Below are 13,007 nucleotides of genomic sequence, written 5' to 3' on the forward strand. Positions count from 1 at the left end.
TTGGATCATTGGTTTATTTCCATGTGACCAGAGATGCCCGGAAGAAGCTAGATCCAACAACTGAGTTGGGGATACTTGTGGGGTACATTGATACACCCCAAAACTATCGAGTGTCTCTACCTACTAGTCATAGGATAGTGGTACACAGAGATATGAAGTTCAACGAGCAGAAAGCCATGCAAGTATCACTTGAGAGGGTGTTCAAGTTGCATGCAGAGAAGAAACTTTTAGTTCCTAAGGAGGAGGAGCCTCAGATTGGTGCGGAGTAGCCGCATGCAGAGGATCCGGGAGTGGAGACATTCACTCATGCTGAGTCTTCCAGAGATGGGTGGAAACACTCAAGGGAAGCTGATAGGTTGATGATGGATGAGCGAGAGAATGTGGGACAACCATCTTCTCAGCGCAAACAAAAGAGGTCACCCGAGCGGTACACTGGCTACATGGCCCTAGTCGGGGAGTGTGTAGAGTCCAAACCTTATTCTTTCGCGAAAGTAGTGCAACAACTAGTCTGGGTTGATGTAATGGTAGAGGAGTATGACTCTATCATTTAGAATAGTTTGTGGGATGTTGTCCCAAGTGTTGTGGGGAAAAGTATCCGATGCGGATGACCCTATCCCTACTCTAAAGGTGACAGTCTTTAGCAACAACTAAAAGTAAAGTTTTGATGATTTCCTTTATGAAAGTACAGAGAGAATGAAGAAAGATTAACCAACCTGGTGTCTTTTGCTTAGTCGATCCTTGTCCTCTCTCTTTTTCCTTCACTCTCATTAGTCGACGGATTGCAATCAACATGACAACCAGAGGTTGATGCTACCGGATTGTGCAACCTTGGGGACCAGTCCCTTAGTATCCGGGGAATACAAGGACAATCCCGATGGAAGTGGATCCCTTTGCAAATGACACATGGCGATTTAGGCCCGGTCGGTGCAGTGTGTGGGTTTTTGTCAGCTTTCTTCTGCTTGCCCCCAGTCGCCTTCGCCAGAGGCTCCTTCTGCTTCTTTTCTCTCTTCTTCTTTTCCTTCTTCTCCTTGGGAGGCTGACTTTCTCCAGCTCTACCTTGGGAAGATGAAGGATCAGAGGAAGTATCATAAGAAGTGGAAGGCTGGTGGGTAGTTCTAGATTGTTCTGACTGTTGATTCGACTGCTCAGGATTAGTGGCGATCTGGACTACATTAGTTGAAAAGAGCCATACAGGGAGGCCGATTGTCAATCCTGGAAGTGACAATGTAGCCATATGAGGCGCACCAACATCTCCCCAAGAGGAGAAGGGATTTGGACTTCCGCCAAGGTTACTTCCTTGGTTGGTGGGCTCCATACTTTTCAACTGAAAGATCAACGTGGGAATAACAGGTGATTATGTTCCGCTTAAAGTAAATTTTATTAACGACGCTTTTAGACACAAACTTGCTTTTTCATGTTTTAAGAGTCGAGAAAAAGCTAAAGATGACTCTAGTCGCCTTCGATGTATTAACGAGCCCGAAGTGACAAATGCTCGGTTGGACTTTTTCAGTTATAGAGTTTGAAAAAGGCCAAAAGAAACTGCTCTGGAGATCTAGGCAGAGGGTGTGCCAAACCTTTCGCGAAACCACAGAATACGTTTTACGATACGGGTGGTCGATCTTCGTGAATGCTGTGTTCACTGCATCGCGATCAGTAGGGCGGCCGACACGGTTTCCTAAGGATAAAGGATAAAAGCCTATAGGGGTCTCCCAATATACGCGACGGTACGTGGGAGCTCAAGTCCGTGTTAGTGCCACTGACTCTCAGGAGGAATCACCCACCTTCGTAGAGATCGACAGTCACTATGTTTAACGACGCCGGAACACGTCTCTACCTAGACCTCTAGATGTTTGCGTTAAATTCCAAAGCGTTGTTATGTAAATTGAGTTTATTTTAATGTTGATCTTTCTTAACAGTTTGCCTTTCAGGTTCGCCACGAGATGTATATATACAACTTCCTATATGCAATCTAAGAATGAGAAGCAAATCTTTTCAATCTTTCAACTTTGAAAACCTTAATCTACTTGAGGGAAAAGAAAGACACAACTTTTTCCACAGATCAAAGAACACACACTAAAATGCACATCTTCCTAAATCGTCAAGCATACAGTCAAATGCAAAATGCACAATGCATGTATTTCTTTACGTTATCCTTAATGTTGATGCTAGACAGAAAGGAAACTGTTTTATAATTTTGAATCTAATTTCAAGTAGAAATAAACAAGCTTGTCCACAATCAAAAAGACACCTTATGATAGACTTTTTTAAAACACAGGAAATGTATAGATTCAAACCATGAAATGAAAAGCAAACAAACTCAAACAGCCATGAACAGTAATAAAACTAGCTCTTAAGATCACAAAGACACTTTTACAGTTCAGGATCTAAGAGGCCACAGCTATACTGGTTCGCTTTTCACAATGGGAAACTGTAACTGAAACAAGAAATACTGAAAGAACATTCACAGTTTCATCACACAACTGAGGCGGAATAATGTCAAGGAGAAGTGGTCTACAGCAAGTACAATGACCAGCAAGCAATCAGCTAAAAATCAGTGAAAACAGGGCCAAGACACAAAGGGAAAGCTGAGCAAGACAATGGCTAACTGGACCAGCGCAGGTTCTAGTCTGCCAGTTTGACTCTCAGCGCAGTTCCCGAAGGGAGCACCTGCGCTGTAATGCAGACTGCCTGTGGACAGCCTGCACTGACTCACGAGAGTTTCGTCTACAAAGAATTCCGGGTCATAAAAAGCTCAAAAATGCACTGTTTTTGCTGAAATAAAAAGCTATAGGTCAAGTACAGGCTAAGGGATGATCAAGAGGATGAAGATCTATCACAAAGAGTAAAGAGTCTTTTGTAGATAAGCTCTTTAAATCTTGAATTTGCTCAGCAAATGAGCAAGAGTAGCAGACCCTCTACTTCGCTTTTGATATAGTCAAAAGCTTTTCGATTTGGTACTCTTTTCTTCAAGAAATGAATAGCAAAATACTACAAACACCAACAAGATACTAGGCTCCCCAGCGGAGTCGCCAGTTTGTTGTGGGGAAAAGTATCCGATGCGGATGACCCTATCCCTACTCTAAAGGTGACAGTCTTTAGCAACAACTGAAAGTAAAGTTTTGATGATTTCCTTTATGAAAGTACAGAGAGAATGAAGAAAGATTAACCAACCTGGTGTCTTTCGCTTAGTCGATCCTTGTCCTCTCTCTTTGTCTCTTTTTCCCAGCTCCTTGCTCTCTTTTCCAGTCCAGCTACACACAGATCCTGCACAAAACAAGAGAGCAAACTACAAGATACATGTACTCATAACTGAAGCATGGATTAGGATGAATCAAATATACATGTAAATACAATACATCAATGCAATACAAGTATATAGGAGAACATGCAAAACTTTATTGATAGAAGTAACAGGGTTCTGAGAAGGTTACAACCAATGATGGCTCCAATCCAGCAGCACCTCCCCAGCAGCAAGAACTCTCCTCTTCACCTCTAGTAAAACAATCACCCAATAGCTCTAACTGTAAACCAACAACACCTCCTTGCTTTACACAAAATTCCAGCCTCCTTAGACCTCATAGAAGAGCTCTATATATAGGAGAGAAGAAGAGAGGATGAGTCAGCTTGAGACTGACATGAAGCTGCCTTGTGTACTCTCCCTCTTCAGTTAAACTTCAGTCCTTGAGTCCACTTGGAGATCCTTGCTTACACATGGTGATCAAGTACCTCTTACTCATCACAGGGCGAATCTCATGACCCAAGTGTCAGTTTGGAAGCTTCCTGGGCAGTTGACACCTTGCAGAATGACTGTGCCACTTGGCCAATCTCGCCCAGCGCAGGTAGCCTTCATTAAATTTGACTTCCAGTGCAGGTACAAGGAGGGACAGTTGCATTCCAGCGCAGAAGCTCAGTGGAGCAGCTGACATGATCCAAAATAAGCCTGTTTTGAAGTGTTTTCAGGTGGAGAACTGATTGGAAGTGCTGTTGTTTGATGACCTTGTTCTTTTAGGGGTAAGAACAACATGTTTAGGGACTGAGGATCCCTGTGATTATTGACATTTCATGCTCCATGATGCGAGGCACAAAAATGTCTATAACACCAAGACCTCAGGACAAGTCAATGGTGAGTTCCAGATGGCTTTACAAGGTAAAGCAGGCAGTTGATGGTAGTGTTGAGAAACATAAGGCAAGGTTTGTTGCCCGTGGTTTTTCATAGGTCGAGGGGATCAACTATGATGAGACCTTTGCTCCTGTAGCAAGGTACTCATCTATCAGATCGATGTTGGTACTATCAGCTCAGATGGGTTGGAAGATCCATCAGATGGATGTGAAGACTGTGTTCCTCAATGGGAATATTGAGGAAGAGGTGTACATTGAGTAGCTAGAAGGTTTTGAGACCTTCGATCGTGAGTCACATGTGTGCCAGCTCAATAAGGCTTTGTATGGGCTGAAGCAAGCATCTCATGCTTGGTACACCAGGATCGATAGCTATTTCACCGGATTGGGCTTCACCAAGAGTGAAGTAGATGTGAACCTTTACCACATCATGGTCGAAGGTAAGCCATTGATCATTGTTCTTTATGTGGATGATCTGATTTTGACAGGTGATGATCAGTTGATCAAGTCTTGCAAGGAGGACCTTGCAAGAGAGTTCGAGATGAAAGACATGGGTCTTATGCACTACTTTCTAGGCATGGAAGTGTGGCAGAAATATGGGGAAGTATTTGTGTCTCAAGGCAAGTATGCCAATGAGATACTTAGGCGCTTCCACATGGAGAAGTGCAAGCCCATGCAGACTCCTCTAGCTGGGAACTGGAGGAAGGAGGATGCTACTTTAGGTGAGGTAGTAGTTGCTACTATTTATTGGCAGCTTGTGGGTTCACTGATGTATCTAGTGAACACACGACTAGACTTATGCTTTGTGGTGAACCAGCTGAGTCAAGCTATGTTTCAGCCTACCAAGCTGTTTTGGAAGGTAGTGAAGCATGTGCTAAGATACCTCAGAGGCACATCTCAGTATGGATTGTGGTATAGACGGATAGAGGGAGTGAAGCTTCAAGGCTTCACAAATGCAGATTGGGCAAGGAGTCCATCAGGTCGGAAGAGCACTTCTGGAGGAATCTTCAACCTTGGTTCAATGGAAGTTTCCTGGTACAGCAGGAAACAGAGGTCAGTTGCACTTATCTCAGCAGAGGTTGAATACATGACTACCAGCTAGGCAGCATGTGAGGCCATTTGGATGTGGAAGATTCTAGTGGGATTGTTTGGTCAGAGGATGGATCCAATTGTGATCTACTGCGATAATCAGAGTTGTATCAAACTCTCTGAGAATCCAGTTTTTCATGAAAGGTCCAAGCACATCGATATCTGGTACCATCATATTTAAGACTATGTGGTGAAGAGGATCATGTTGTTGATGTACGTTTCGACTGAGGAAGAGGATGCAGATATTTTGACTAAAGCATTGTCAAAATGCAAGTTCGAGTTCCACAGAGACAGGATTTGGGTGACTGATAATCCCCTTCTTGTTGAGAGGGAGTGTTGAAAATAGCAACAAGAAATGCTAAAAATAGAAGTGCTAAAAATAGCACTGCTATAAATAGCATTTCGAGATAGATTCCAATTTTAGTTAGTCCCTAAACTAAAATTGAGAAGTAAAATTCAAATTTGATCTTAGCAACTATTTCTAAAATAATTAATTAATTCATCTTGAGTTAATTAGTTGTAGGAAATCAAACATGAATTCTATGTGAAAACATGCAACAGTTTCTCCATTGATTGAGGAAGTTATCCCTTGATTAAAGGAGATCAGGATGAGTTTTACTTTGAGTTGTAATTAGTTATCTCAGTTAACTGAGTTAAGTCTAGTTAGATTAGTTAAAATAGTTTGTTGAACTAATTGTGAGTTCAGTTAGTTAATGCATGCATGCATGTAACTGCTGCACTTCATATAACTTAATATTATCTCATAAATAACTCATGCATGTCAGTTCAATCAGAGACCCAGTTGAGATCAAATGATGGGACAGTGTACTATCAGTTGCACAAATATTCCATGGAGGATATCTCTTGCATGCAGAAGGAATTCATTCCTTAGAGATTGCGCAGTTACTTTTGAGTTTAATGAGTGTGTGATGAGGCCAATTCACACAGGTGGCAGCAATGGATCCCAAGAAACTATGCAAGGAAATAGGAGGCTTGGAGGGGTGAGGGAAGGCATATGTTGTGTCTATTCAATTTGTGAGTTGTATTGTTGGATTGTACTGAGAGAAAGATAGCTTGTGAGCTAATGCTTTGTGTAATTTGAACATATTTCCACTTGTATGATAATACAGAGATCAAGGTTTTTAGCTGAGGCTTTCCCCAAAGTATTCTTCTGTGTTCATGTGTGATTGCTTTCTCATTCTCAGTTATATGTGTTCTATTTGATCTTGCTCAAAATCAATTAAGCTTCCGCAAGTTTTTTGTAGAAGTAGATCTTGTATTTTGCTTTAGTATATTGCATAATTTGTTGATCTATAGTGGGAATTTCTACATTCTTCACTACTTCCGTTTCTATAGATCTTCCCACTTCGTATAGTCCCAAACATTAATTTATTCACATAACCTACTTTTCACACAGTAGCATTTTAATCTAGGTATTCAAAGATTTAATGTACTTACCTCGCGGTCCCTTGAGGAAGTGACGTTCTGCCTCACTGTAGCTGACGGTCGTATCTACTATGAACTCGGTGATAAATCCTCTTATAATTCAATTGAGCCAATGGTCCATAGCGCATGCGATATTATCTTCTGATGCTTCTAGTCTGTGCACTAATTTCGGAGTCCACACAATTGGTTTGTCGAGCCTACACCTTCCCTTATTGTCTGCTAGCTTTGTGATCCACTCGTACAGCTCAGAGGGGAAGGATGCAAAGAAAATTTCATGGATTTATGTATATAAGTAGTGTTCTAACCATTGTTCCTTTGATACTCATGGATTCACATTTTCCTGCGTCGCGAACTCGTGAATTTTCTTATCCAACCACCCTTCAATTTATTTCTTTGTTGGATTCTAGTGACACGACATTAGACATCCCTTATGTAGATCCCGATCACGGCAACAGAACAATTTGTTGGCTTGTTGGGGCCTAACCCAGGTTTAGATATGATTTAGCCAAACAAATCCTGGTACTATTGGCCCTTTCGGCAACAATCCATAGAGCGCAGACTGAGGTCTCACCCGAAGTAGTATGGGAGGGTGTTAGAACCAGGTTTCTGCACCCTAGAGATGTCTGATGATTTCAAGTGGTCCGCAGTTTGATCCTACATGCACGTCGCTACACGTGCTTACCCATACCTCGCAACCCAAGATGTTGTCTTCGCGTAGTCCTACCTGGGGCTTGAATAGTGTTATTACCCAAGTCCCTCCTCGCAGCTGATATTAGGTGATTAACTGAACTTATTTATACACTTTTAGTTATTCTTAACAATATTCATAATTCATGTAACTACGCGCGGTAAATAAATAGTATGATTGCAAGTAATATCAAACATGTAATAACTCAGAACAGATACACAAGATTTAGATGAAACTTCTCTTTATTATTTTCTTCCTTTTGTTATATATGCAACACTATCATGTGCACTCAGTTGCAAGGGTCCGCACACTCAGCTCCGGACTCTACTAGGCCTCTGCGCACTCAGCTATAGATCCTCTTCCTACTACTACGACCCAAGACACTTAGACTCTTGCTCTATGCTTCGCTATCATTACTTAGAGCCTCACTCTATTTATACAATCCCATGGTTCGCGTACCATGGGTAGGCCGACACTAGAGTCAAAACTTAAGGCAACAGCCCTATGACTCTAACATACAATTCGTGCTCCGCGTCCGCAATTCGCAGAGTTTTTACAATAAGAACAACTCAAAACTTGGGCTTTAAGCCCCAAAACATGTTGTGGGGGGGATTCCATGCCCAACATCTGTCAAAAACCTTGCTCAAGTGTTTTAAATGATTTTCATAATAATCATAGAATTGAATTAAATCATCTAAATAAATGATAGTAAATTCAGATGTTTTACCTACAAATGCTAGATCCATGGCTCTCAGGAAAGTGGCTCCAGCATTGGTTAACCCAAATGGAATACTAGCATACATAAATGTACCCCAAGGAGTGGTGAAAGCAATTTTTTCTTGGTCAGCTTGACTTACTGTTCCACTAAAATTTGTCACCATGACTATTTGCAGTTAGTATGGCTCCATCAACTGTCATACTATCCTCCTTGGCAAGTCTTATACCTCTGCTCTTCATGTCAAACTCTAAGAAAGAGAGAAAGTCTTTAAAAATCTATATAACTCTAGGTACGCAGTTTCTCTTAGCCTTACCTTCGTGTACGCACCTCAAGTTCACATTCCCTGCATACTTGTACGCTCTGTCTGTAAAGGGGTGGGTGCGTACCCCTATAAAGGTCAAAAGGCACGAGTTTTACTTCAAAAAAGTTACTTGTGGTCGATTCTAGAGCATTCTAGAAGTTTGTTTGACGTGTATTGAGCGCCTCCAGATGGTTCATGTATCCCTATGAAAGAGGAACTTATCCCATCAAGAGGGGAGCTATCCCATTCAAAGAGGGGCTTATCCCATTGATGGTGGACCTGATTAACTTCCTCTAAAGCACTATAAATACAATCATTGGGCCAGAGGGAGGAGAGGTTGAAAGCTGAACATTCCTAAGGGTAGATGCTGCTAGAATTAGGACTCCCTTATAGAGCTTGAGAGGAGAGATTCCCATCCTTTCTTAGCTTCATTTGGAAGTGGGTGAGCTGATCAAAGTAAAGGAGAACTCTTGCTGGACCCTGGGAGGGACTTGCACAACACCAAGGCACAGGTTGTAATGGTTTCTTTTGTTTCCACTTAATACAATTAAGCTCATTTTTCTCAACAGGTTGTTATACATGATTTGTTTCATATACTCCTTGGTCTGTATGATGAATATGTTTTATTTTATGAGTTATTCAGGTGCTATGTAATCGTTTGCTTGTTAGTGAATGCAGGTTTCGAAGAGAAGGAGGAGCTCATCTGGATCGGCGAGGCTGGACTGCTACAAAGCGTTGGACTAAAGGTATGTTATAAACACCTGATTACTTGTATTCTAAATGCATATTTAGGGAAAGATAGTGTTTAATTGTCTTGTTTGTCACTAGAAAGCCTTAGCTTCTAGGGAGGTCGGTTTTGTCCACAAAATTGACTCTTTCCGCATGACACTTACCATGATCTGGTTGTAGCTAGAAAATCCATCTAGCATAGAAATCCTATTTGCACCTGAAACTTTCTGAAGTAGATGATCCATTTTGTGCAATGGATAGTTATCCTTTAAAGATTATTTGTTCATATTTCGGGAGTTTAAACATAACCTAATCTCAACATTTTTCTTTCTGACAGGAACTAGGTTGGCTACCCAATCAGAATACCTTAAAGGTACTTTGATATGAGCATCAAGCTGCTTTTTAAGTTCCTTCTCAATGGTTGGAAGTAGTATGGGATTGATTCTTCTTAGTTTTTGCTGAAAGGGTTTTGCTTCTGGTTTCAAAGGAATCTTATGCTCAATCAAAGATGTATCATAAGTTTTTAACTCATTATAAGACCAGGAAAAAACATCTTTGTAATTTTTAAGAAGATTCAAGTATTTGATTTTTACATCCAAAGGCAAGGTTGATGACAATTTAACATTTCTCACATCATTCAAAGTCCCAATATTGCATTCTTCGATTTCTTCTTCAGGTGAGTTAAACAAGGGGTTTTAGAGACATCATTATTATCAAATAGTTTTTCCAATGGAACTAATCCTTTAGGAATAAAATTATTAGATAATTGGATGATATCATGATCAAAAATTTTAGGACTGAATGAAGTTTCTGGATTTTGGTGATTTGATTCTTGAACATCTTTTTTATCTTATTCAATTTGCATATTTGAGAATTCATCAATGACTTGAAGAAAAGATTTTAATTGTTCATCATCTTCAAAAATATGCCAGTGTTTAAGGTTATCAAGAATTGATGGTCTATACTTGACTTGAATTTGGTACTCTAACAATACTCGCTTAGGGATTTTGAAAGAGCTTGCTAAGATAGCTAGTGAGTCAGCATGCATATTTTCATCTTTGGGAATAGCGACTAAGTTAAATCCTTGGAAGAAATTTTCAATTGTGTCCCAAGCTTCATTTCTATAGGACCTAAGCCTTGGGTGTTTCGATTGACACATATTTCTAACCTGCTTCACTATAAGCTCGAAATCAGAAAAGACACTCAACTTTTGAACCTTTAAACTCTTAGCTAGCTCAAGACCAAGAAGAAAAGCCTCATACTCAACCAAATTATTGGTGGCCTCAAATTCATGTTTACATGACTAAGTTATGTTTTCTTTATTTGGGGAAATTAAAACAATTCATGCTTCTGCTCCTTTTGAGCGAGAGCCATCAAAATAAAGTTTCTAGATATCTAATTTTACAATTTTAGGTTTGGAAACTATATTTTCAATGGAAAGTTGGGTGTTTGAATAATTTTGTGAAGATAAGTGAAAGCAACCAAAATCCTGATCTACTGCATAGATAGGATATTGTTTTTCTTGATCATACCTACAAATAGTATGAAGGAATCTGACTTCCCTATATAACCTTAAATGTTCACCTCCATAGACTGGAATAGTAGCAAAAGACATGTCCATCTGAAGTGATCCTTCAAGTTTAGCACAACATGATCTAGATAGGAGCATGCCAAAATTGGCAGGAATATCAGTGACAACTATGTCTAAAACTATACTCTTGATAGGTATTTGAGCTAAGGTCACAACTAGGTCTTTGATCAATCCTAGGCATGGTACTTTCTTTGAATCAAAGGTGTAAAGATCATGATAAGAATGAGTAACTTGTAATTGAAGTTGGTCCATAATTAACTTTGGTATAAGGTTATGAGAAGCTCCAAAACCTAACATGCAGTTATACAAAAGAAAGTCATGAGCCTTTAAAGTTACATAAAATGGTGGAACAATTTCATCAATCATATCAAAACTAGGGCCAAACACTACTGAGGGATTTTCATCTTGCAAACTAATAACATCTCCCTCAGCATCTACACTAGAGGACTGTATCCATTTAGACACTTGATTTTTATAACCAGATTTTTTGGAAAGTTCAGCTAAATATATAGGAATCTTGACCGTTTCCAATTCCTTTTTAATATTAAAAGTTATCAAAATGGTCTTGTCAAATGAAAAGGTTTCAGTGGATGACTCTGTAGTCTGAGGTGTTGGAGTTTGTGTTTGAATGGATTTCATTGCAGGTTCAATTATAGTGGTAGATTTTGAAGGTATACCTGGACTTGATCTTGGTCTTAGATCATACCTCTTATTTAATTATACAATCAGAAATTCAGAGAATGCTGGGTATTTTGAAAGCTGAGCATCTCCTTGTTCTTGTTCAAAATACTGAGGTGAAGATGAAGCAACTATTGCCATTTGTACTATTGAAGAATCAATATTATCTATATCTTTATTGATTAAAGGGCATGTATCATGTGTCTATTGATCATCAATCAACAAAGGTGGTTGAACGTTTTGATCAGAACCTGGTCTCTGAAGAATCTGCATTTGAGGAGTTCTTCAGAATTGTATTTGAGCTTGAGCTCTGATAGTAGTTTGTTGAGCAGTTCTAGGTTGTGTTTCAATTTTATAAATCCTATTAGAAAGGTTTCTAAGTAAAGATGTAATTTCATCAATTTTTTGATCTTCAAGTTTAGATTTGGAAGAAGATGAGTCATCAACCATAGCTTTTAGTTTTCTTTATTCTTTCACTGCTTTAGCTTTAAATTTTCTAGAAGCTAACCAATTAGCTTCTACCTCTATAGCATTTTTCTGCATGTCTTCTAATGTATTAGAAACTCTTTCCCTTAGTATGACTACAAATTCATCTTCAAATGCTTTGGAAAATCTGACCTTTGCAGCTGCTACTGGTGGTTTAGAATCAACAGGCATTTTATGATAGAGTTTGTTAAATATTTTGATGAATTCAGCAACTGGTTCAGCAAGGTTTCTCTTCAATTCTTCAAATTCAGTGAGAAAGTAAACATGATCTTTCTTTACCTCCCATTGGTTTTCAAATATAGTTATGATCTCATTCCATGTTGTAATAAAGTCATCTCTAAGTTGCCTAAACCAGATCCTAACATTTCCTTCTAAAGATTTTACAAATAATCTCATATAAAAAACTTCCTGTTCTATGTTCATATTGTCAGCAAAATCTAGGAAAGTTGGTACATGATCCTCTGTTGAGAGACCTGTTTCTCAATTAAATCTTGGTAGATGTTTTAGGTATCCATCAGGAAAATTTGTCAAGTTTGCAGGGATAACTAGAGTAGCGTACCTTGCTTGCACAATGGGTTGAAAATCCATAATAGCAAGAGGAGACTAGGGTGACTGAGTGGATGATGATGAGGAAGAGGAAGACGTTGAAGATGGAGGGGATGAAGATGAATCGGTAGGGGTATTAGTATGTGAAGGAGAGAAAGAGGGAGGAGACCTCTTTGAGGATTTCAAAGGCTTTTAATAACCAACTTCTGAACTCCTGGTGGAAATTCTTCCTTATTATCAAACAAAGGATTTGAATAGATAGAAAATGTCTCTTCAAGATTAGTAGAGGTTGATGGAATAGAATAAGGAGTTGGAGAAATGAATTCCGTAGGCTTGAATTCAAGTAAATGTAAACCCAATTCTTCCTTAGATGAAAGTGATTTGATAGGAATGGATGGGAGTTGTATTAAAAACGCTGATGGAAGATCTACTCCTCTGGAATGGAGTTTAGAAACCCTGGGAGGTAATTCAATCCAATCAGGATGGGATGGAACAAATGAAAAGGGATCTATAGATGGGATGCCTTAAGGGTGTAAAGCTGAAGAAGAAGAAGGGGTTCTAAGTCTTCTCCTTAAAGAGGCTCCCCTAATAAGTCTTTCTGGATGTAGTAGAGGATTAA

Source organism: Pinus tabuliformis, chromosome 8 (genome assembly GCF_031772625.1).
Source record: "Pinus tabuliformis cultivar Carrire ecotype Pingquan chromosome 8, CPIR1, whole genome shotgun sequence".
In the NCBI taxonomy this organism is placed as follows: Eukaryota; Viridiplantae; Streptophyta; class Pinopsida; order Pinales; family Pinaceae; genus Pinus; species Pinus tabuliformis.